Source organism: Ischnura elegans (genome assembly GCF_921293095.1).
Source record: "Ischnura elegans chromosome 13 unlocalized genomic scaffold, ioIscEleg1.1 SUPER_13_unloc_3, whole genome shotgun sequence".
Taxonomy (NCBI): domain Eukaryota; kingdom Metazoa; phylum Arthropoda; class Insecta; order Odonata; family Coenagrionidae; genus Ischnura; species Ischnura elegans.
Genome location: NW_025791659.1, coordinates 5,283,352 through 5,308,758, shown reverse-complemented (window position 1 = coordinate 5,308,758; position 25,407 = coordinate 5,283,352).

The window sequence follows — 25,407 nt, the reverse complement described above, 5'->3', positions numbered from 1 at the left end:
CAACAGGAATAATACATTCATCACTTAATTTTGGAATTGAACAATTAAAAATTAAAAGAAACACAATATATAACATTCAAAAATTTGTACTACTGGATACATGTAGAACAGTTAGACTGTTTTTAAATGAATTGTAACTTGAGGCAGCGTCTTGGGAAGGCCCGACGCTGGCAGACCTCCAAGTAAATCGTGTGGAAAAATAAAGAATAATAATAATAGTTATTGTTCCTGGAAAAATGTCCATTAAGAACATAAGATGAATATTACATACAAAAGAGATCACAAAATAAGCTTTTACAAAATGTATAAAATATTTCCTAATGGAATTCAGCACAACTTACACATCAGGTCTTAGAAATGAAATCTTGAAGTTAACTCAAACAATCATATCAAGAAAACCTAAGTATGCACATATACCCATCACAACATTTAGGGTAGAACATGAAAAAAAATAACTAAATAACTAAATAAGTAGAACATGAATAATGATGAATCATTTACTCCAACAAATATGGCATTCGATTTCAAGCAGACCTGAGGTTAATGTTATAAAACATTAATTATGAATAGTTGAAATCTAGATGACGAATAAATAAATGAATACTTAACAAGTTTAAAAACCAGTAAATACTTTCCAGAATTAATAATTAATTAGGGGAATTAACCGTGATTTGCGTTCATTATTATTAGGGATGGACTGATCCAGGATTTTTTTCGGATCCGGATTCGGATCGGATCCTTGATTTTCTGAGCCGGATCTTTCGGATTGGATATTTTCGGATCCAAATGCATTTTCGAATTCCTGACGCTGAGATTCCCCCGATGATTGTTCAATCTCTTGGGAAGAGTCGCACTATGTGCCAGTCGTATTTTATCTTTTTTATTTTCCATGGCTGAAATTCTCCTACGTAACCTCTGCGAGAGCTTTCAATTAAAACGGTTCCTGAGTAGGACAAGAATCGCATGCGACGGCGCATTCAAAGATAGAATCGGAACTCTTTCCACCATTATGGGGCGTTGCATTCACTGGAACTATTATTTCAAAAATTCGGTTCCAGATCCGATGTCTTCCGCGACTTTGGATCCGATGTATCCGATGAAGGGCAATATCCGCGGATATTTGGATCCGAGGTATCAGATCAGACCATTCCTAATAATTGTGTTATTTATCAAATTAATTGGTATTCTAATGCTATTTTTTTTTAACTTTCACCTCATATTTGGCCATTATTCTCCACAAATTTGTCGGAGTCTTCTTAAAAATCATTCGCTGTTTCAGGCATGACCGCTATAATGTCTCAAATCGCTTTATTATAAAACAATTCTCACAAATGTTGTAAGTTAACGATTTTTTTGTCATTTCAATACTATCAATGGGTATTACTCCATTTTAAATTTACCTTGTAGTTCCATTAAATTTAAGATGAATCAAAAAATGTGGTAGGCAAAAGAAAACGAAAGGCATCTATTGCGATTTGCTACCCACCAACAGTGTAGAAAGTTTAGCGTAGTTTTAAAAATCCGAATTTAGACGAATGTTAACGGTCAATTTTAACCTCATTTGAAAAAGGCGCCCATGTGATGCCACTCCAGGTGACGTCACAGGGACCTAGTTTCTATACGAGTAGATAGGAGTTTTACATCGTCTGTCATTACCAATCTCGCACCAAGGTTGCCTCACACGGTGGCAGCAGGAACCAGAATGACGTCACACGGGCTTATCCCAGCATCCATACTTAGCCGTCGCGTTTTCGCGCGCTTGAAAATTTTCATTTTTCATTCAATCGCGAAAAATAGATGTCGTCATTAAAAAATCTAAAAGCGTGAAATACGTACTCCAGGAGTAATAATATTTCGATTTAGGCAACAAAAAACTAATAGGAAACCACCCTATCATGAGCAATAAGTACAGCTGTCCTTGACGACAGATGAATATATTCTTTCCCGAAACGACGGTTGGAACAACTATGAAAAAAAAGAAAGATAAAAAAAAAGAATTGGGTTCCTTTTATTGACGTTTTTTTTCTTCTCGAAAAGGAAAGGTGCTCTTTCGGAGAACAGGTTTCCCAAATCACTCTTCAACTATTTGTGTTTCACTTTTCCCTCGCTCGGAGAGGGGTGGCGCCCGGAGCAATTTGAATACGTCCGGAGAAAGAGGGATCTTCCGACGAAAAAGGACCAACCTCACCCTCTCTTTCCCCAACGAACTTGCCCAGGGGTCAAAAAAACCGACGTACTCCGCGGCGGACGGTTCACTGACCTTCAGGTGCCCTCAAACTATGAAGGAAAGGGAATGGTTCATCTACATCTACATCCTACAACGGAGAGCCACTTTAAAGGCGTGTGGTAGCAGTGGCGCAGCGAGGGGGGGGGTCTTGGGGGTCAAAACCCCCCACAGAGCTCAGAGAAATTTTAAGTTTAATCCATTATACTTATCATGCGAAAGATCCATAGCGAAAAAATCTTCCGCCTTGATCGGGATCCCGGTCAAGGCGGATGATTTTTTCTCTGTGGATCTCTCGCACGATTGCGGGTGACTTCCGTATAAGTTATCACCGTGGCTAGTCCCGGTATACTTTAAACAATTATACTTGATTGGATTGGTATTACTAATAGAATAGTGTAAGGATTAACGAAATATCCATCAGAAAGCCGTAAAAACTCACCATTTTGAACCATCCATCTTAAAATTCCGCGAGTTGTTAATATCTCACCTACCGCTTATCCTGGTGGGTATTCCATACCCCCACACACCCCGGTATTAGTTACACCTTAAACCCCCCCTCCGGAATTAATTCCTAGCTGCGCCCCTGTGTGTTAGGGGTTGTTGGAACGTCTGCCGTTTACGCCCAAAAAATCAAATGCTGAAACAAAATATGACTAGTATGTATTATAGAATTTTAGAGATAGGGGAAAAACTAATTCAGGAAATTACCCTTCCTACCTACTGCATCCAAATATCTCATTTAATCATCAAATACCAATACAAATATTTATGAAATAAAACCCGAACAAGAACATTTAATGCTTTTTCAAGAATGTTCCCAATTGGGAAAACGCCACGAAATTTTGATACTGCTTGAAAAATAATAGTACACTTGACGAAAGAGCTGAGTTTAACAACGTAATATACATTTTTATCTTTTAAAGAAATGAGCATTTGTCACTGGAGAGAGAGTTTAGATAAAAATTTCGAATAAACCGCATATTCATTAATGGAGGTGATGAAAATAACCAACTTTGAAAAGGCAAAAATAACAGTCAATTTAAAAACCAGTCATGATATTCAATTAAAAAAATACCTATTTATTTTTTTACTAAAGAAGGTATAAAAATAATCACTGATACGCATTATAATTTTCATGTATTTGTATAAACCTGTTACCAAATGGTAACATTGGATTGTAAATGGCTAAGATATCCAGAATATATTTTTTTCCACGTTCAAACTGAAATCAGCCTCCGATTTCAGAATAGGGTAGTTTCCTTCATCAAAGAAAACGAAAGGCATTGATTGCGATTCGTTACCCATCATTAGTGCATTCATAATATAAAAATTATTTCGTTTAAGAAATACCGGTTTAGACGAATGTTAATAGTCAATTTTAACCGCATTTAAAAAAGGACAGATTGGCGCCCATGCGATGCCACTCCACGTGACGTCAAAGGGACCTAGTTTCTATACGAGTAGATAGGAGTTTTACATCGTCTGAGATTACCAATGCATGCATGAGGCACAGAGCTCAGGGAAACTTGTCTTAAGAATCACCTGTTAAAACTGGCTAAGGTCGGAAAGCTTTCCTCGTTTGATAAGGTATTAATAATCCTTATTTAAGCCAAGCGCTACCTGCTAGCATGGGACTCCACTACCTGCTAGCAGCCTGCATCTCAGCGGCGAACATATTCTCGCCCCAAGGTCACCTCACTCGCCGGCAGCGGGAACCACAATTACGTCACACGGACTTTTCCCAGCATTCATACTTAGCCGCCGCGTTTTCAATAGATCGCGATCCAATCGCGAAAAATAGATATGGTCATTTAAAAATCTAAAAGCGTGAAATACTTACTCCAGGATTAATCATCTTTCGATTCAGGCAAAAAAAAACTATAGGAAACCACCCTATCACTGGAACTGACGCTTCCTAACTCCTCCGTCCAAATACCTCGGACAAATAATTTATCTTGAATCGTTCCTTGTCTTGGGGTGAAATCTGTGGAATTCCCTGTCGTTATCTATGAAAACAATTCCTCCCTTGTCTGTTTTCAAAGAGAAACCTTTTAATTGTTACCTCAGTGAGCACTAGCTAAGAATGAAATTAGGTACGAGCGGGCTTCCCCCGCTCTTCTCAATGCAGGTCCACAGAGGGATAGGCGCGTTTCTAATTTTAAAATGTGGAAAAAAAAGGCAGGGTCTTATGTACAAATTTAATTGGAATGTTTATTTCGTACAAATTGAGGTGGGAGCGAAAGCGAATTCTATAGGAATAAAATGCAGTTGAAATAGTTTTTTTTTTTTTGCATTTCTCAATAATGTTGCGTATTCGCAACTTCGGCCGCAAATGGATTAAACATCATTCATCATATTTTTCTGTAATTTTCAGCGGAGACGGATCCGCATCGAAAAAATCACTGTGATATTATAAAAACGTACAGCTACAAGTGGTCGCATAATTTTTTTCACCACGACTGGGAAGAAATCTTTTCACCAGTGAAGAGAATTCCCTTTTCAAAACCTCGCCCACCCCTTCCTCCTCCCTTCCCATTGGGGCGCACTTTTCCTTCCCATGATCCTCCAAGAGGTAAACAGCCTCGCGTAACCTCTCCGCGTGAGTCTCCGTCGGCAGTGGCCAATGGCAGGCGAGCGGAGGGAATTGGCGGGGGGTGTGGAGGGGGGGTTGGAGAGGAACGTCGTATAACGGTGTAGCAGAACAGAGAATCGTTTCCGCGGACGATCATTCCCGCCATCTACACTCCGATTCACTCTCTCTCCTCTCCACAACAAAATCACAACCGAAGACAAACACCTACAAGTTAGCTCAAAAAAGTACATATTATAATATAAAAACTACTTCACTCATTCACACGGCGCGATGGCACATACGCGATTACAGGTATTATAGAGCCAGAAATACTACAAACAATACGTAGATTTACATTAAACATCGATGTCACTGATTGAGACTTAATGTATGACAAAAGACACCATAAAATACATATTATTATGTGTATACTACTTCATTCATTCACACGACGCCTTAAGCGCAAACATACAAATAAATTCAGAGGTAAGGAAAGAAAGGGATAGGAACATGGAATAGAAAAAGGACGAGGACAACGGTGCTGTGGTAGGTGGATAAAGCCAGAAATCAGAGGGTAAAAATGCGGCCTGACCGGGACTCGAAACCAGAACCTCCTGGTTGCCCACCAGGCGCTCTACCAGTTGCGCTATCGGGACGCTTAGATTAACCATGATTTCGGCGAGGGTTTATACAAAGGCAACTCCCTTTGCTATGGCCCACAAGAGTAATCAATAGGTGGCACTGGGGCAGCTCACCACTCACCAACAGAAGGAATGGACGAGGACACAAGGATGAAAGGAAAGGTACACACTCACACGATAGCGGGAAAGAGATGGGACTCTTATGGGCAAAAGGAAATGGGAGTTTTCTGTGCATAAACCCCAGCCTTAAGCGTGGTAAATCTAAGCGTCCTTGTAGAGCCACTGGTAGAGCACCTGTCCGACAACCAGGAGGTTCTGGGTTCGTGTCCCAGTCAGGCCGCATTTTTATCCTCTGATTTCTGGCTTTTTTCCATCTACCACTGCACCGTTGTCCTCGTCCTTTTTATATTCCATGTTCCTATCCCTTTCTTTCCTTACCTCTGAATTTATTTGTATGTTTACGCTTAAGGCGTCGTGTGAATGAATGAAGTAGTGTATCGGCCATATTGGCTTATTTCACTTGGGCTCTGCGTGCCCCGAAACGCATGTTCCTGTCTCTTTCCTGCTATCGTGTGTACCTTTCCTTTCATCCTTGTGTCCTCGTCCATTCCTTCCCTTGGTGAGTGGTGAGCTGCCCCAGTGCCATCTATTGGTTACTCTCGTGGGCCACAGCAAAGGGAGTTTCCTGTGTATAAACCCCCGCCGAAATCATGGTAAATCTAAGCGTCCTTGTAGAGCCACTGGTAGAGCACCTGTCCGACAACCAGGAGGTTCTGGGTTCGAGTCCCAGTCAGGCCGCATATTTACCCTCTGATTTCTGGCTTTTTTTCCATCTACCACAGCACCGTTGTCATGGTCCTTTTTCCACTATATTTTCCTATCCCTTTCTTTCCTTTCTTCTCTTAATTTTCCCTTTTAAATTTTGTAAAATCCAGGCGAATGATTGGCTTATAGGGTCGTAGGGCCTGGGGGATGGGTTGGGTAGCGCACTGTGGACGAAGCCGAAAGGCGCGTAGATATTATTTCTAGGGATGGTCGGATCGGATACCTCGGATCCAAATCTCCGCGGATATTGCCCTTCATCGGATACATCGGATCCAAAGTCGTGGAAGACATCGCATCTGGATCCGAAATTTTGAATAATAGCATCAGTGAATGCAACGAATATAAAATGAATAAGGGTGGAAAGAGTTCCGATTCTCTCTTCGAATGCGCCGTCGCATGCGATTCTTGTCCTACGCCACTGGTAAGTGGTTTATCCGAAGATTTTTCCTATTTTCATTTCCAAACCCAAGCGTAACAGTTTAGGCCCTGATCATGTAAAGATGTGAAAAAAAAAAACAACTTGAAAGCCTATAAAAATGATTTTTAATTTATAAAAATATTAAAATGTGTATGAAAATCTAAAAAGAATTCCTTCGATTGTACGTAGCCAGAATAAACTTGAATAATTACTTCGTATAATAGCAGGAATTTGAAAATGCATTTTGATCCGAAAATATCCGATCCGAAAGATCCGGCTCCGAAAATCAAGGATCCGATCCGAATCCGGATCCGAAAAAAAATCCTGGATCCGTACATCCCTAATTAATATCCCAGAATTTCTGTACACGGTGAACAATCTCTAAGTTGCAGACGGAGGCTCCCCTACGCTCCTGCAAGGGCTAAATAAACATCTTCCATAATCAACGCTTGAGTTTCTACTATTTCTTTCCGGAACCATATCTCCGAGACTCGGCCTGGCCACTCGGGACCAGTGGCGGCTTGCCCGTAAGGACTCTCGGGCGCCGTCCCTCCCAAAGATTTGAAAAAGGAAAAAATAAATAAATACCCATTCAATTATAACTATACATCTAATTAAGAAAAGTGTTTGTTTTTTCAGTCGCATAGATCGAAAGTGTAGGAAAAACACGCAAAAATAGTGCGAGAAGTTCGCATTTGTAGCCGCGGGGTGCTGGACAGAGAGTCCCAATCCATCACCATGCAGTTATATGGAGAGTGGTAGTGGTGGGGGCTGCTGGTGCTATGACGCGTCTAAGCTTGTGCCTTATGGAAGTCTTCGGAAGCCACCCCAGGATGCGCAGAACGATATATCTAGTGAGTTGACATCGCCGCACCGGCCGTATAATCTTGTTGTTGCAGTGTTGCAGAATACCTCGTTTTGGTGACCAGTTCACTTATTATGTGTAAATTGTTTTAATGTAAATAGTATGGATGGACGGATCCAGGATTTTTTTCGGATCCGGATTCGGATCGGATCCTTGATTTTCGGAACCGGATGTTTCGGATCGGATATTTTCGGATCCAAATGCATATTCAAATTCCTGCTATTAAACGAAGTAATTATTCAAGTTTACTCTGGGTACGTATCATCGAAGGAATACTTTTTAGTATTGCAGACACATTTTAATATTTTTAAAGGCTTTCATATTGTTTTTTTAACATCTTTACGTTCTCAGGACCTAAACTGTTGATTTTCGGAACCGGATGTTTCGGATCGGATATTTTCGGATCCAAATGCATTTTCAAATTCCTGCTATTAAACTGCTGCTATTAAAATATTATTCCTATTATTCCTGTTGGTTCTCTGAAATCTGCGACTTCGTTACTTTTGACGTGGTTATTATCCTACGACGCTGAGATTCCCCCGATGATTGTTCAATCTCTTGAGAAGAGTCACACTATCTGCCAGTCGTATTTTGCTATTTTTATTTTCCACGGCTGTAATTCTCCTACGTAACCTCTGTAGGAGCTTTCAGACGAAACGATTCATGAGTAGGACAAGATGCGACGATGCATCCGAAGAGAGAATCGGAACTCTTTCCGTCTTTATGGGGCGTCGCATTCACTGAAGCTATTATTTAAAAATTCGGATCTAGATCCGATGTCTTCCGCGACCTTGGATCCGATGTATCCGATGAAGGGCAATATCCGCGGATATTTGGATCCGAGGTATCCGATCCGACCATCCCTAGTAAATAGGTCTAGTAGTAGTTGGTGAAACGAGTTGGTGTTTATAATTGTTTTAGTGTTAGTGATTGTTTTGTGTATTAGTGGCCTCACGTTAGATGGAGAGTATGAGGCTTCTGGGCGAACCCTTCGAAGGATACAACGCACCGGGGCCGGGAACCAAGCCAGTGGCTCATACTCCCAGACGCCCGGGGAGGGGCTGGAGAGGAAGGAAAAAGGTTAGAGGCGCCGCCGCGATGGGAGCCCGCCGACGCCTCTGGGAAGGGATAGGTACGGAAGGGACGGGACGAGGGAAAAACACCCCAACGCTATAGAAGCGAAGGGGGCCCTACTATTAGCAAAACCAAGCATACGCAATTAATGTTCTAGCGATCCTAGTGGATTTTCCTATGAGGAAGAAACATCCATCGATCGAATCGCTAGATATCTCTAGTTAGATAGCCTGAAAAACTCACTGAAATATACAAAATATTCAAACATTTTACCGGTGGACTGTGCCCCTCCCAGCATTCGACTCACGAGCCGCCAATGGGTCTATGTTTGTCATTCTGCGTTGCGCTCTGTTTGTTGGGACACAACACTGTTTGGCAAGTAAGATTTCGACGGAAAATCATCGCAAACTTTATTTTTTTCTGTGCCGTAGAAAACGATACACGCCTCGTTAATCGGTCTGAGCTCGTTAAATCGGGTGTGGGAAAATCAAAATGATGAGACGCACGTTTTTTTTTGTGTTTCGTATTCCTTCACCCGTGTAGGCGAAATAATAACGACGACGATGATGATCGCCGTGTTGGCCGAGACGAAAGGAATTGTGGGAAGAGTGAAAACAAGTGAGTGGGGATGAGCGCAAGCTGGCCGTGACGAACGACCCAGCGTGGCCCACAAGTCACTGGCACCTCCTGGCGGCCGACGTGCGAAACGCATGACCTCCACCGAAATGATCCAATTGGCCCGCGGACGATTTGCGGCGTTGCCAAAATTCGCACCGTCGCGATCCGGGATTTCCGCGAGGAAAAGATCTCGCCGCAACTTTTCATTTCGTTTAGTAACCAGCGCGTCTCCCGGCGTTGATCGGGAAGGATAGCATCCGAAGAAACTCGCCACTCATAGCATGCAAGTAAAATGTCACAGAAGCGTTAACACTTCGAGTCGTGGCTGATAATTTTAAAAGCCCTACTGGAAAATCCATCAATTTTTTTTACTAAATTCGTACATTGTTTAAAACTTTGGCATCGTCATCATCATCATTAGTCAACAATCCTAAGATTGGTTTGACGCAGCTCTCCATTTCTCTCTCCTATCCGATAATCTCTTCATAGCTACATATTTATTCTCTTTTACATCCTTTATAACCTGTCCGATATAACTCATTCGGGGCCGTCCCTTGCCCTTTTTGCCTTCCACTTGTCCTTCAACGATATCTTCATCAGACCATCGTGCCTCAAAATGTGGCCAACTAAGTTGTCCCTTCTTCTGCTTAATGTTTTTAGGAGGCTTCTCTATTTTCTCCCACTCTCTTTAGCACTTCCTCGTTACTCACACGGTCAATCCATTTTATCTTCGTCATTCTTCGGTAGCACCACGTTTCGAATGCTTCCACTCTTGACTTCTCTGCTGCTGTGAACGTCCAAGCCTCGCTTCCATAGAGAAACATATCAAAACTATATTTATAACGATGTATACTCAACAAAAATGAACTTCTGCTGCTCTTCTTCATGAATGATTTGAATTACATTTATTGCTAACATTTAAATATATAATTTAACAATGAAAACCTACTGTTGTTGAAAAGTAAAAAAGTTGCAACAAATGATGTACCGCCATGACATGCATAATAATTTTTTACTACGCTCAATTTGAACTATTTAAACCATGAAAATCATAAAAAAGCATTGTTCCAAGCAAAGCATTATAAATCCTTGAAGATAAAAAGGGTCATTGCACCCTCAACGAACGGTTCTTTCCGCAAAAGAATAGGGTGGTTTCCTATTATTTTTTCTATTGTCAAAATCTAAATATTATTACTCCTGGAGTACGTATTTCACGCTTTTACATTTTTAAATGACAATATCTATTTTTCGCGATCAATTGAAAAGTGAAAAATTTCAAGCGCGCGAAAACGCGATGGCTAAGTAGGAATGATGGGAAAACTCCGTGAGACATCATTCTGGTTCCCGCTGCCGCAAGTGAGGTGACCTTGGGGCGAGGCTCTGAGCGCTGATACGACGCAGGATGCTAGCAGGTAGCTGAGTACCCTGATAGCTGGTAGCGCTTGGCTTGAAATGAGGATTATTAATACCCTATCAAACGAAGAAAACTTTCCGACCATAGGCAGTTCTAATAGGTGATTATTAAGAGACGTTTCCCTGAGCTCTGTGCCTCATGCATGCATTGGTAATCTCAAACCATGTAAAACCCCTATCTACTCGTATAGAAACTGGGTCCCTGTGACGTCACGTGGAGTGGCATCGCATGGGCGCCAATCTGGCCTTTTTCAAATGAGGATAAAAAATTGACCATTGCCATTCGTCTAAACTGGGATTTCTAAAACCAAATAATTTGTATAATACGAATACACTAATGGTGGGTAACGAATCGCAATCAATGCCTTTCGTTTTCTTTGATGAAGGTAACAACCCTATTAATCGAAACTCCGCTGCTCATAGTTAAGTTTCGATCCGAAAAGCTGGGTGGAGGGGAAAAGAAGGAATAGTTTTGCCCCATTACGTTTGACATATGCGTGGAGAGGTGAAAGCATTGAGCTTATAAACCAAATGGCCAGTTTGTATTCACCGTACTCCTGATAGTGGTAACAATATGTGTGCTCCATGCACCTAATGGCGGTAGGCCGAACCTCTACTTCATTCAACCATAATTATTAGTACTCGGTGTGTGGTTCGAAACTAAACCGTTCGAAGGTGAAGCACGTGGTCCCTCCGGTGCGAAACATTATCTGCGTTTAGTTTCGTCTCAGAGTTTTAGTTTAGTCCCGAACCGAAATAGTTTTGACTCCGATTTCGTTTAGACCCTGTGTTAAGCTCCCCGGGTTTAATTAATTCTTTTACATTTCGTTTCTACATTTCGCTCCAGGAAACGAAACTATTGAAATTTAACTGGTTTTGGATTGCTTTTCGTTTCACTTACCATTCCTGCTTAGGACTTTCTCATTACTAACTCGGTCGATCCATTTGATGCTCATCATTCCTCTGTAGCACCACATTTCCAAGGCATCGTCGATCGTATTCCGTAAAATAAATAAACAATAAACTCGGCCCTTGCGCCCAAATATTATCTCTCTTCGCTTGTCCCACTATTCGCACGCATGCATCATCCATTTCCCTTGGGCCGGCCGCCGTCTGAGGTCACCCTATCGGGTTTATTGTTGTCTCAACAATGGCTCTCTCTCTCTCTCTCTCTCTCTCTCGCGGAGGGAAAGGAAATTGTTGCGGTAGGAAATAAAGCTGGGGGTTGGGGGGTGGCGTTGCATCAAAGCGGAAAGGTTGGCAGCCGTGACTCTGCTCGAATCCCCTTCCGGGTCACGTGACCGCCTTCCTTCTTCTTCTTCTCCCCGACGCGCGTCCATCTTGAGGTGAACGGGTGACTGACTTCTCTTGTTTTTTTTCTTCATTATTTCTTGTTCTTTTACTATGTACTTCGTAACTCGTGCGAGAATTGTTGAAGTTTTACGCTATCATAGAATTAAGTATGATGAGGAAACGAAGTAATTTGGTTTTAAATGGAGGAGAAGGCGTATTATAACGTGCTTTGTTTATGCAACAGTTCTCTTGCAAAAATTTAAGAGAAACATTTGAAGAAAAGAGAGTTTGGTACCACTTAAGGAACAATCATGACGTCTGTTACTGAATGATGGCACGCAATTGATAAAACCTCTTTAAAGACAGCATTAGAGGTACAATGTTGTTGTCTGTAAATTTTTGGTCATCAGTTGCTTTAAAACAAAAATAAATATCACAGAAAGCCCGAAATCTGGACAGTGCCACATACGAAAGTGCGAAAACACCGGTCCTGGCAAGTACTAATTTTTTGTCGTCAATTTAAGTTGATAATGATTCTTGAAAACTTTCGACATGAAATCCCCTATATTGTTTCTACTGTATAGATACCTTTTTCTCGAACTTATACGCAACCAAACTCTACAAATGAGGTACCAAAATGCACAGAATTTATCATAGAACATGCGACGGCATATCTTACTTCCTAAATATTGCTATTATTTCCTAAAATTGGTTTAAAAAAAAACAAAAACCGGTAAATATTCCTGACGTTAACGGCGCACAAACTGATAAATTTGTTCATTTGCAACAATATCTCGCATTCTTTAAATAACTTTTATCAAAATGCGGCTGATTCCACACTCAAGTCTCCTGTTGATACGTAAGTATGAGTCATAATGTGCGTTTAGCAGAGGGTAGTGTAATTACTCCCTATGTTGTGTTTGAAGAGGTCCTCTGACCTCAATTTGTACATGAACATTCCAATTAAATTTGTACATAAGACCCTGCCTCTTTTTCTACATTTTAAAATTAGAAACGCGCCTATCCCTCTGTGGACCTGCATTGAAAAGAGCGGGGGAAGCCCGCTGGGAGCGGGCGCATCACGCTCGTTCTAACTTATATTATACGAGAGCAATTACTCAGGATATATAGTCAATCATTACCTTTGGAACTGCGTATTCAGACAGTAAAATACGTTTGCACTGTTGTTGAGACTAAGGTGTTCGTCTGAGGGGGTTTAAATTTGGATATATTACGCACAATGTCTCATTTGGGTTACACAAAACATATATCAAGATCACAGACAAGCAGTGGACCCGACTCTATGGGGCCTGAGGGGGCCCGAGCCCTCCAAAAAATCGCTACAGATGTGAGCAAAAAATGTGTCAGGCTTGTCGATTTTACCCGGAGTGTCCAGATGTTGAGATTCGAGTTATCAGGGTTCTAATGTTGATCATATGACTCCTCTAAAATGCTTAAAAAACTTAAAATTTCACTACTTATAAAATTTATCGGGGCAAGGTCCTCGGTTTGGGCCCCCCAATATTTTTTGTGAATCGGCACCCCTGCAGACAAGGTAATCCGTATTATTTATACGTGATACGCGTCATATATGTTAAGTTCCTTTACAAACTATTGTGTCTCTTTTAGAGAACGTTGAACATTCTTCGAAATTCTTAAGATTTTATTTTTAATATATTTGCTTGCTTATATATATTCCGTTTAATGGGTCCACCGGTTACTTGGGGCAGCCGCTTAATTGGGGCAGATCTTGAAGAACAGAACCCAATAGAGGAATATCCCAGAGTATTCTCCGCTTAATTGGGACAGCATGCCGCTTTATTGGGCCATGAGTCGGCGACATAAGACTCCATACTCGCGACTAAATTAGAATTTTTTGTTTGCAGAATACTATTTTTTTTTTCCTCCTTTGATTTACTCTTATTTTTCACAAATGTTCCTATTCTTGCCCTATTTAGAAAGCTCCTGTTGTTATAGTATCCGCAAGAGGATAGGACTTTTCTTTAATAGGAATTAGTAGAAGACATTCATTCAGCGTCGCCCGAGGATGTGAAAAATATTTTTAACAAAAATGTGATAATTCTTGAAAATTATAATAAATTAACTAAACTCGCTTATTTATTAATCAAATTAATAGTTTAATAAACTTATGTTGCATTATAAACATTCTTTAGTCTAATTTCTACCATTACAAAGTTTTTCATGCCCATATACAAGACAGTTTTCCTAATTGGGGCAGCCGCTTAATTGGGGCAAAGTGCACAAGTCCTGATACGTCCCATTTAACCGGAATCTTCTGTATTGCGTTTCTTTGTTTTATTTATGAATTCAACGGGTTTTAAAAACATTTCTTCGAGATAAGTATAAAAAATTGTGTGGAGTCGATATACTTCGAGAGCATAATCGACATCAAACAATCGAAGTCAAATGAATGGGTAAATAGGAAAAATTTGAGATTGAGAAAGAATTTTTCGTCAGAAGGTGGTGATTGAACGTTTAGAATGATACCTCGTTTATAAATGTAGGTGCAATATTAACGGAGCATATACGAAATAACAGAAAAAATACATTTCTGTAATAATATATGTATTTAAAATATTTATTTTTTTACTTAATTTAGAATGAGAGGTCAAAGAGACAACATAAACAACACCGACGGTCGTCAAGGTGACAGCAGGCCGAAAAAGCAAAAAATTCATCTTATTCATGCATGTTTTGTTTTAACGTGTAAGAACGTGTATTTAGTTTTCATGAACATGGTAAGTCTGGCAATTATATGTGAAAATTATCACTAATTTAAAAATACAAATGAAAAAAATGCTAGCAGGCATTAATAACGAACTTAATATGTATTTCTTAGCGAATATTTGTAAGTCAAATTAAAAGGCATATAATGAGATAAGAGTTTGAGATAGTATTTTTTTCGTCTCAAGCTGGTGACTAAACGTTTAAAATGTTACCCCGTTTATAACTGTAGGTGCAGTATTAACGGAGCATATTCGAAATGACAGAAAAAATACATTTCCGTAATAATATATGTGATAGTATAGGATTTATTTTTTGACTTAACTTGGAAAGAGACGTCAAGGAGATCAGGGTCGCAGCCAGGAATTAAGGCTGGGGGGAGGGTTTAGGTGCAACTAATACCGGGGTGTGTGGGGCTATGGTATACCCACCAGGATAAGCGGTAGGTGCGAGATTAATAAATTGCGGAATTTTAAAGATAAACGGTTCAAAATGGTGAGTTTTGCGGCTTTCTGAGGGATTCTTACGCTATTCTATTAGTAATATCAATCCAATTAAGTAAAATGGATTAAACTTAAATATTTCTCTAACCTGTGGTGGGGGTTTTAACCCCCTAAATCCCCCCTCGCAGCGCCACTGAAGGAGAAAACATAAACAATACTGACGGTCGTCAAGAGGACAGTAAGCCGAAAAAGCTAAAACTTCACCATTTTTATGAACGTTTTGTCTTTCAAAATTCACCGTAAATCACTTGGCAAAGGAAAGTTCGAATGCAAGGATAAGAACGTGTATTTATTTTTATCTAAAATGGTATGTCTGGCAATTATATGTGACCATTACCACTAATTGAAACATGCAAAAGAAAAAATGTCACCAACTGAATGAATTAACAACAAATGAATTACCAACGAACTTAATATGTATTCTTATCGAATGTTTTTAAGTCAATTTCATTGGTAAATGCTGAAATTTAAGATTGAGATAATATTTTTCCACAGAAGACGTTTAAAATAATCCCTAATTTATAACTGTGGGTGCAATATTAACGGAGCATATACGAAATTATAGAAAAAAAATACATTTCTGTAATAATATATGTGATGATACAGGATTTATTTTTTGACTTAATTTAGAAAGAGAGGTCAAAGAGACAATATAAACAATACCGTCGGTCGTCATAGTGACAGTAGGCCGAAAAAGCTAAAACTTCATCTTATTTACGCATGTTTTGTTTTTCAAATTCACCGTAAATCACTTGGAAAACTAAAATTCAAACGCAATAATAAGAACGTGTATTTAGTTTTCATGAACATGGAATGCCTGGCAATTATATGTGACCATTATCACTGACTTAAATATACAAATGAAAAAGAAAATGCCTGCAGGCATTAATAACGAACTTAATACGTATTTCTTATCGAATATTTAAAAGTCAAATTAAAAGGCAAATACTGATATTTGAGTTTCAGATTGTATTTTTTTTTCGTCACAAGCTGGTGATCCAACGTTTAAAATGATACCTCATTTATCAATGTAGATGCAATATTAACAAAGCATATATGGAATGAATAGAGAACGACCTTTTTAATAATATATATTATTCCTCTTCACTCTTCACGATGCAATTTTGGTTTTATTCATCACGTGATCCAGTGAAAGAACCAAAAATATAATAGAGACTGATACATTATTGAGAGAGTATTTTTTCTATGATAGAAATGACACACAAATATCATAATAGTAGACTGTAGAATAGATGAATTTTAGATGGAAAAGGAATTGTTTCCGATATATTTACAAAACAGGGGTGAGCAATAAGATTTTGGAAAAAAATTCTGCGATAAACTTCGCAGCCTAATTCATTAGCATTTGGAATGGAAATTTCGGATATTTATAGAATACAGAGACGAAGAGAAATTTATTATTAAAAAGTATCACAATATACATAGTCGTCTATACCTACATACTACCCCGCAAGCCGGCTAAAAGGCACGCGGCAGGGGGTGTTAGGACATCATCCGTTTTCACGTAAGTTAAGCTCCTTAAATTCGTAGGAAGTCCTCTTACCCTGTGCTATTCTACTGACTACTTGGAGTAAAAATCGATATTTGACCATCAATCAACGCGGAGCTTTAATTAGCGTAAAAAACGCATGAGGAAGGCCAAATTAATTCTTTTCACATTAGGGTGGTTTCCTTTCATTTTTTATTGCCTAAATCTAAAGATTATTACTCCTGGAGTACGCATTTCACGCTTTTAAATTTTTAAATGACGATATCTATTTTTCGCGATCGCGAACGTGAAAAGCGCGTTATCTGGGATCGCGAAAACGCGATCAGCGCGTGAAAATGCGACGGCTAAGTATGAATGCTGGGAAAAGCCCGTGTGACGTCTGGCCGCTTCTTTGTGAGGCCACCTGGGTTCGAGACTATGAAAGCCGATACGGTGCAGACTGCTTGTTGCCGAGCATGGCGGTAGCGTAGAGTACTCTGCTAGCAGGTAGCGCTTGGCTTCAATAAGGATTATTAATGCCCTTTCAAGCAAAGGAAACCTTACAACCATAGACAATTTTAATGTGTGATATTTAAGAGATGTTTTCCTGAGCTCTGTGCCTCAATCAGGCATTGGTAATCTCAGACCATGTAAAACTCATACCTACTCGTGTAGAATCTGGGCCCCTGTGACGTCATTTGGAGTGGCATCGCATGGACGCCAATCTGACGTTTTTCAAATAAGGATAAAATTGACCATTGCCATTCGTCTAAACCGGTGTTTCAAAAACCAAATAATTTGAATATTATGAATGATACTCCAATGGTGGGTAACGAGTCGCGATTAATGCCTTTCGTTTTCTTTTATGAAGGAAACTACCGTATTGGTAACTGGTCCAGAGTGAATAAATATTTTCTATCCCTCCATCCACATAAGCCGACTTTTCATAGGGGAAGAGATACGGAGGAGACAGAAGGTATAGATGGAGTGACTACTTAGCGGGAAGGGGATGTTGAAAACAGTGTTATATAGAGGATAGAATGTCCGGAGGAACGACGAAGTGCTGGACATGTTTGGTGAGGAGAGGCAGCTTTTAGATGAGCTATAGAGGAAACAGAAGGTATGGATGGAGCGAGTACTTTTGGAGTAGATAGAGATGTACAAATAAGTGCTGGAAATGGTGGGTGAGGAGAGGCAGCTTTTAGATGAGCTATAGAGGAAACAGAAGGTATGGATGGAGCGAGTACTTTTGGAGTAGACAGAGATGTACAAATAAGTGCTGGATATGGTGGGTGTAGAGAGGCAGCTTCCATATGAGATACGGAGGAGACAGAATGTATGGATGGAGCGAGAACTTAGCGGGGAGGGGATGTTGAAAACAGTGCTGGATTAGGGTAAAAATTTTCAGTTAACGAGAGAGAGGAAGGATATAAAGAATAGGATTTTTAGATGGAATTTGAAATGGAGTAGGCTTTATTGCGAGTTGAATTGGGTAGTCAATGAAATGAGGGGATAAAGGCCACGTTAAATCTGCTTATTCGTTAAAAAAGTCAGAGTCCACAAATCTTCGGCTTTGTATGCTAAATTTTCTGGATGCATCTATTATTCTTTTTTTTTTAGTCTTTATGAAGATATCTACTTGTATCGTCATAAAAAATATGTTGATTAGTGCATCAAAGGGACAATTAAGACGAGAGAAAACTGGAGGGATTCGAGATGTGGGTGTGGAGAAGAATGGAGAAGGTGAAGCGGACGGAGAGGAAAGGGAACGACGAAGTGCTGGACATGGTGGGTGAGGAGAGGCAGCTTCTAATATGAGATACGGAGGAGACAGAAGGTATGGATGGAGCGAGTACTTGTGGAGTAGACAGAGATGCACAAATAAGTGCTGGACATGGTGGGTGAGGAGAGGCAGCTTCTAGATGAGATACGGAGGAGACAGAAGGCATGGATAGAGAGAGTACTTAACGAGGAGGGAATGTTGAAAATGGTGTTAGAGGGTAGAATGTTATGGAAACGAGGGAGAGGAAGGAAGACGATAGGATTTTTAGATAGAATATTACGGAGTAGGCCTTACATTGTGAATTGAATAGTGAAGTACTTTAAGGGATGAGAAAATACCAGAATACTTAAATACTCGATGGATACTTACCTTAATAGGTAGAAAAGTTAAATAAAATGGTTGTATTTCCCGGCTGTAGATTTTTTGTAGAAAATGGCCTCTTCACCATCGCGAATTGTTTTTCTTTCTTATTTCATATTCGCCTTTCTAGGTTACAGAAAGAACTCTTTCACGCTTCTTGAATAATTTTTTTTTAATTTTTAAGTTTTTCCAAGTCTCCTCTATATTGCTGCCTAAAAAGATATTCTCACTTTTTTATTTTCGCCTTATATTTCGCCATTATTTTTTACAAATTTATCTGGGTATAACCGTTATGATGTCGCAAAATGCTGTGTAATATAATAATGATCTCAAACGTGGAAAGTTAACGTTTTTTGTATTTTTTAATACAACCTACGTGAAATACCCCAATTTTAAAATTGCGTCGTAGTTACATCAAATTAAATAGAAGAATTTAAAACGGAGTAGGACTTAAATGAATGTTTTTGTCCATGAATGGACGGTAGACTTAAGAGAATTCTTCGTGAACATTCCATGCAAAACCAACTGATTCCTTTGAATACTTTAATGAATAAAGAAATACCTTCTTTAACCATATAGCCATGCGTTAATTATCCTGAATCTGTCGTGGAAATAGCTCGCCGCATTTGCGTCATGCTGCGGTCAAATGGGGATTAAAAATGGTCCCACGCCAATCAATTAGACTTGTGCGTTGGTTGCACGATTATCCACTGGCTCCAAGCGACGACGTAAGATATGAACAGCATAGATGAGGCCCAATATGGTGTTTTCCTATTATTTTTTAATTGCCTAAATCAGCACTAATAAAAGTCCTTTGTGTTTCGGGAGAAAAACGATTTCTCACATCTATCCGGCAAAACATCTATCTTAATTTACCGCTTCTGTAGGACTGGAAATATAGTATGGCTCCAATATTATGTTCTCTGTGTCGCTATTAAAGATATCCATTCTCAATTGTTCAAGCAATCTAAGCCTAGCGCGCAGCCTCCGAGTCTCCAACGGCTCCCAGCCTAATTCGCTCAACATCTGGCTAAAGCTGTCTGCACGCCCGTAGCAGTTTTCAACGAATCGTGCGGCTTCTCTTTGTAAGCGAAGCGCTACCTGCTATCAGGTTACTCTGCCACCTGCTATCAGCCTGCATCGTAGCGGCGCACATAGCCTCGCACCAAGGTGGCCTCACACGGCGGCAGCCGGAACCATTAATGACGTCACACGGGCTTTTCCCAGCATTCATAATTAGCCGTTGCGTTTCTACGCGATTGAAAATTTTCACTTTTCATTCAATAGCGAAAAATTGATATCGTCATTTAAAAATCTAAAACCGTGAAATACGTTCTCCAGTAGTAATAATCTTTTCATTTAGAATAGAATAGAAAATGAAATTGATTATTCCGGGACAAGTGCGTCCCTTAGAAACACATATGATTATTAATATAATAGAGTCAGACATATTACAAGAATAAGTAGATTCACATTATACATCGATATCACAAAATGAGACTAAAAATATGACAGAGTAAAACCAACACTACATATGCATATATAATTATCAGCAAGACAAACGTATGAACTCATAAATACATCTGATTTTATTGAATGCGACTAAATATATGACAGAGTAGAACAAAAAATACAGATGTATATATATTTACCAGCAAGACAATCGTATGAACTCATAAATACATTTGATTTTATTGATTTTAGCATTACAACGATAATCAGTTAAGTTACAATATTCAATTTACATGCAGTAATATTTCATAATATTTCTTTTTGAATTGTCTCACATTTTTAGATTTTTTAAAAATCGCATGACAATTGATTCCATACTTCGCAGGAGGTGATATTTATGGCAGGAGGTGATAGGAGATTTAGGCAATAAAGAAAATAGGAAACCACCCTATTAAGTATTCAATGAATGATTAATTGCACTTAAAAAGTTTTTCTACTTTCATGCATTTTGTTTAGCTATTCCAAAATATCGTCTATGAGAAGCCGCGCGACAAATAGCGTGTCTAAACATATCGCGACTCAACGAAGGGTAATAATAAGTGTTTATGTAAATCTGACTTAATAACACCCCCTGCCACACACCTAGGCAGGCGATTTACAGGTTATCACGTAGATATGCTTACAGGGGAAAAGTATCGGCACGCTTTCCATCGCTTCCTCTTTTCGTTCGGCACTTGTTTATTTTTTTTCTCTCATGCACGCCATCTCCCCACCCTCCTCCCGATCCAACTTCATAGTTCCCCTTCGTTCCGCATTTGGCGCTGCGATCCGTAGAGGTCACCACAAGTCACTTACCCCAGTGATACAGAAAGCGAAGCAACGACCCTTTCCGACGAACACGCGGGAAGTAGACAAGCCGGATTAAAAAAAAAGATGAAAAACGAGTCTGCGCTAATGTTTCACGATCCACGCACGCGCGGCGCTGCGGAGAGCCAGGACTACAGAAGGACGTTCACTCGTGACTCGGCGACTCTCAATAATCACGTTTCCGAAAAAACTGTGTTTTTAAAATTTCATCAAAATATTGGCATTGATTGATGCGTGAATTAAGAATTAAAGTTCTCGGAGTATGGGAAAAACAATGCTTACATGTTAGTATAAATTTTTTTCAAGTTTAACAGGGCAAATTTGCGTTAATCTCACGTAACTAAAGATATTAGGCTTCACTTACAACAATAAATATTGTCAGTCATCATATGGACTTCAGTAAACAACAACAAATTATATCTTTACCAAGAATATTCATGTTAAGCGAACATTATATCGATGGCTAAATTCTAACAACACGCATATCAAATTCGGGTAGTTTGAGACAGCTATCTTAAAGTGCAATAACATTAAAAAATAAAATACAAGCAAAGAACAACTCTCCGTTTGCAAATAAATGCTTCTTTTTCAGTTTTATGAACTGGTTTGCAATTTCAGAGTACAAGTAAAGCAAATTAATCATTTTTTTGCTCTCCTGAAAAGTTGCAATTTTTGAACACGTGTTGTTAGAACTTAGACATCGAAATATTTTTTCTCAAAACTAAATTATAGCCTGGGCTGTATCAACAATATCCATATGCTCTCAGCATTCATAAGAATATTTATAAAAATGACAATTTTTCAAATCCAACAGCCACATTACACAACATGGACAAAATTTTATTAATGGGTGTCACTTCGTTACGTACAATTATAAAAGAATATTTTGAACTTATAAGGAAATGACATATATTTGTTACATCTGACTAATTGACTCAATGGATCAATTGTGATACGCCTAGCCTCTCCTCTTAACCAACAGATGTCACTATATGCACTTTGTACTACATCATCAACCGATGAAACAATAACGGGAAAATATTTTGGAATTTCGATGAAATTTATACAAAATGGATATGAAATATTTTGTTGAATGAATGCGGTGCGTGATACAAAGTTTTCCCTCTCCAACAACAGATGTCACTATGCACCCCTAATAATTTATCCCAATCCTATCCAATGGCTTATTGGATTCGATTTCAATTCATTTTTATACAATGTTTTACGCACATACTTGTCTTATCCTGCGGAAATTACTGATGAAGGCTAGCTTATAAATATAGTTTCAACAAAAATTATACAATATACGCTATATGTACATAAAGATTACAGAAATAAAATTACCAAATTTATTTCTGTAACCTAAGTCAATTCGATGCCTCCACTTCACAAACGCTCAACAATTGCCCAACGAATAAAATCCGCTCATTAACGTCCCTATATTTAGTAATAATAGTCGAAATATGTGAGTGTGCTGTTAAGTGTTTCTCAGAAAACATAAACACGGATCTGTATTAAAATGTAAAGCATTGAATTTCTAAAATCTGGGCATCTCTGTTTTTATTTCTGCCAAATAAAAATCGATCTATTCGATTCGACCTATTTATAACAAATATAAATCGATACATTTTAGAAACCTCTATTTTTATTTCTACCAAATATAAATCGATCTATTCGATTCGATGTATTTTTCTACCAAATATAATTCGATAAATTCTAGGCACCTCAATTTTTATTTCTACCAAATATAAATCGATCTATTCCATTCAATCCATTTCTACCAAATATAAATCTATAAATTCTAGGCACCTCTTTTTTTATTTCTGCCAAATACAAATCGATCTATTCGATTCGATCTATTTCTACCTTACATAAATCGATCATATTTTAGAATGCTTACGTAATTGTCGTACCATTCGTTTCTCAATTACAACCTCCTTCAAAAAATAAATATGGTGGAGTTACATCACAGGCGATGATTTAAGACAATGACGTAAAACTCTATTAATGGTTAGAGCGAGAGGAGAACAGAGCTCATTGGTCAACAAGCACGGAAGAAGAGTGAAGGGGAAGCGCAGTCACTCGTTCATTTTTTTTAAATTTCGATTTTCTTCTTTTTATAATGGCGGTCTTTCCTCTCTCGTGTGCGAAGATGGTTAGCAGCGGAGGTAGGGGAGGTGGGAGGGTGGAATGGGAGGGGTTAAGAGGGGAGGGGAAGGTCCTTGACCCAAGAGAGGGGAGTTCAAGCCTTAAAGGAAGCAAGTGAATGACCCTGAAAGGGAAAAAAAGGAGAATGTGTCGATACACAAATCTAAATACGAGCGGAGGCTCGTAATGGCGGACAACATGGACGCCCTAAAAATATTTGGGGGACTACTTTTATGAAACCTACATATAAATATGTTCAGAAATACTTTAAAAATGAATAATAAGGCTGAAAATGGGCGACAATATGGGAGAAGTAAGTATGACATAGTTTTGTCATTTGATGATGAAGATTTAATCCAATAAAAAACATAAGTATTGAGCATTATCAAGAAATATTCCAAGCCTATTACTTTCCTCGATTTCTCTGAAAATGGCCGACAACATCGAGTCCTTTAAAATAATTGGGCACTCAAAATTATACAAACCACGCGTGTTTAACAAAAATTTACAATTATATGAACGGGCTCAAAATGGCGGACAATATGGAGGCTCTATTAATATTTGGGCAACTAATATTATTTAAATTATAATTATTAGGCACAACTTAATAATTATATGAGCGGACTCAAAATGGCGGACAAACTAGACTCCCTAGAATAATTGGGGGACTATTATTATGAAACCTATCTATATATATGTTCATAAAATACTTTAAAAATAAATGTAAAGGCTGAAAATGGGCGACAATATGGGAGAATTAAATATGACATAGTTCTCTCATTTGCAACAACGAGGCCTTAAAAATATTTGGGCGCCCAAAATTATGTCTATTTAACAAAATTTATCAATTATATGAACGGGCACAAAATGGCGGACAATATGGAGGCTCTATTTATACTTGGGCAACTAATAGTATTTAAATTATAAATATTAGGGACATATTTGTAATTATACGAATGGACTCGAAATGGCGGACAAAATTGACGCCCACAAAAATAATTGGTAAACTATTATTATGCAACATATATATACTCAGCAAATATTTTTAAATAAATATAAAGGCTGAAAATGGGCGAAAATATGGGAGAATTAAGTATGGCATAGTTCTGTCATTTGATGATGAAGATTTAATCTAATAAAAACATAGGCATTAAGCATTATCAAGAAATATTCGAAGCCTATTCTTATCCTCGATTTTTCTGAAAAAAGGCTGAAAATGGCCGAGTAAAACGAGACTATAAAAATAATTGGGCGCCCAAAATTATTAAAACCATGTATATTTAACAAAAATTTCCAATTATATGAACGGGCTCAAAATGACGGACAATATGGAGGCTCTAATAATATTTGGGTAAATAATATTATGTAAATTATAAATAATAGGCACAAATTTGAAATTATGTGAGCGGACTCAAAATTGCGGACGAAATGGACAATCTAAAAATATCTGGCGAACTATTATTATGCAAAATATATATTTTCAGCAAAAATTTAAAAATAAATAGAAGGGCTGAAAATTGACGACAATATGGAGGCTTTAAAAAAACGCCCAAAATTATACAAACCAACTATGTATAACAAAAATTTTTAATTATATGAACGGGCTCAAAATGGCGGACAAAATGGAGGCTCTGAATTTATTTGGGTAACAAAATCTATGCACCTACATATATTTAACACAAATTTGAAAATATAAGAAGGGGCTCAAAATGGCGTACAAAATGTATGCAACCTAAAAATATATTCAGTGCAAATTTAAAAATATAAGAACAGGCTAAAAACGGCGGACAAAATGGAGGCTCTGAATTTATTTGGGTAACAAAATCTATGCACCTACATATATTTAACACAAATTTGAAAATATAAGAAGGGGCTCAAAATGGCGTACAAAATGTATGCAACCTAAAAATATATTCAGTGCAAATTTAAAAATATAAGAACAGGCTAAAAACGGCGGACAAAATGGAGGCTCTGAATTTATTTGGGTAACAAAATCTATGCACCTACATATATTTAACACACATTTGAAAATAAAAGAAAAGGCTCAAAATGGCGTACAAAATGGACGCCATTAAAACATTTGGTCAATTTTATTTTCTAACCTATGCATACAT